The following is a 2,525-nucleotide window of genomic DNA, read 5'->3' on the forward strand; positions in this document are numbered from 1 at the left end:
ACTCTAAGTAGCATCAACGTAATCAGAGATCTATCATGAAAAACCACCTCAGAGGGGCTGGGGATATAGCTCAGTTGGTAGAGTGCTTGCTTTGCAAGCATGAGGCCCCGGGTTCAATCCCCAGCACCAAAAAAAAAAAAAAAAAAAAAAAAAAAAAAAAAAACCACCTCAGACTAGGGAAAAATACATGGACTATCCTGATACTCCTGGAATTATGGTAGAACTTTCAGATCTAACAGCCCATTCACTTGCATGTTTCTGCTCAGTTGACTGCAATGAGATTATTAATTCATAATTCCAGATTATATCAGTATTACAACTACTTTCTAGTGCTCTTACATGAGGCTTTTCTCATTTATCTCTTTAGATTTGTTCTTTGGGCTTTACTTTCTCCTTTTATCTAAATGCATGCCTTCAGGATGAAAGCCTATGGGGTCAGGTAGTAATGAATACACAGGAATCACTGGATTCCACTTGCTGCCTGTGGTACAAGGTAGAGAAAGAAGAAAAAAATGAATCTGGGAACAATAGATTGAAGGGGTTCTGCAGGAAGGATATTGTGCCACAGTTGGCCTTAGAATCTAGGTCTTAGAAAAATATATGAAGCCAAGGATAGAAACTATGTCACTAATATCAGCATTCAGGTTCCAGGTCTAAATTGCAAAAAAGTACTCATCTAAAGATGGGCTATTGCTACTAACCACGCTACTAAACTGTAAAATTTTCTTTTTCTACCAAGAGGTTATAATTTCTCAGTCTGATTGAACTTCTCAGAATTGAATTGTAGGCCTTGTGGGGAAAGTAAATTCAATAATGTAAGGTGTAGGCCAAGTAACAGTGAAGATGGAGTATCATTTTTCCTTTAAGAAAGTCAAGAGGAAGAGAGACAGAGTATTCATATGTGCAAAAAGTACGAAAATAGATCAGAATTACAGTTTTAGACCTTAGGGGATTTTTTTCAGCTTTAAGTCTGTAATGCACATGATTTCATTGGTCTTTTTTGTTACAATTTAGTAAAATGTATTTTTTGCTTCTGTGTGGTAGGTGATAATTCTGATTAGAACACAGATTAGAATATTATGATACCTTCAAAAAAGTTACATCTAATTTGACACTGAATATGATAAACAAATCATAATTTTCATTCATTATCAAGCCATTATCTATAGATCTTTTACTACTGATCAACTACAAAATAAACATGACTAACATGAATTAAGGGTATAATATCAGATTTGGGGGAAAGTTCAATGAATTAAATAATAAAATCAATCTCTTGACTTTTCAGACAATGGGCCTACTATCAATATTGTCATCAAGAAAAAGTATGTATGTTTGAAATACACTGATAAAATAACATGTTAAGGATATTGTCTAATATGTTATAATAGAAAAATCTATGAATCAGACAGCCAGCTATCATTTGTTCACATGAGACTCTCTCTGCCTTTTTCTCTTCCTTGATTTTCATTCTCAGTTAATCTTGGGTTTTGCAGGAGTCTAAAGTTATTTTTAAAAGAGGGTGTTCTTAGGGCAGGGGAGTGAGGAGGGCAGGTTGGGGGAGCCTTAGGAGGTTCATCCATCACAGGAAAAGCATCAAATACCAAAAACACACTCCATAATGTGAAGCCATTAAGGGAAATACCTTTAGAGACCTTGCTCAGGGCTGAGCATCCTACCTTTCCAGGTGAGCCAGGATGCTTGGATCTGTCTCTTAAATTTTCCTGAGAGTTAAAAGAATGTAGGTTGGCTACTCCATCAAAAGAAACATGGTCACCTAAGAGCTGAAACTTGGACTATGCCAAGCTAAGAAGGTGATGAACCTCAACTCAGGGGCTAGACAGCAAACATGTAGGAGAGGAGGGTTCAGGGGAGTGGCACACACTCTCTCACACGTTTTCAAACATGTCTATTCAACTCATAGACAATGTGATAAACATACATACACACTGGCATCGAAAGGTATTTCTCAGTTTGATAGCATGATGAAAATCAGATGAAAAATCAAATTCTATTTATCACATTTCACTTAATGAAAAACTTCTAAGAATGCCTCTATTTTATAAATCAAAGTTTGAAATGCTTCTTCTCAACGATCCTAAGAGTAAAAATGTAGGTATGAGGGCTAGGGTTGTGACTCAGTGGTAGAGTGTTTGCCTGGCATATGTGAGGAACTGGGTTTGAGTCCCAGCACCACATATAAATAATAAAATAAAAACCCTTCAACAACTAAAAAAATTTTAAAATGTAGGTATGATGTACATGCTCTCTGGTAATAAGCAAATTAATATATACTGAAATCTTAGCTCTTGCATATTGGAATGGATTTAGAACAATTTAGACCAAGAAGGTAAGTAACTTTCTTATTAATGTTTAGATGTTATTCTTAGAAGTGTTTGATCTAGAACATGTTTCTCTAAAACAAGTGTTTTAAAACTATATATTGTCATCCCAAAGTATGTTTTTCCAACTCAATCAACATTTTTCAGTCTGTGTGGTAGGTTAAAAATGCAGTAAAAGAACTA

This window comes from Sciurus vulgaris (assembly GCF_902686455.1).
Source record: "Sciurus vulgaris genome assembly, chromosome: X".
In the NCBI taxonomy this organism is placed as follows: Eukaryota; Metazoa; Chordata; class Mammalia; order Rodentia; family Sciuridae; genus Sciurus; species Sciurus vulgaris.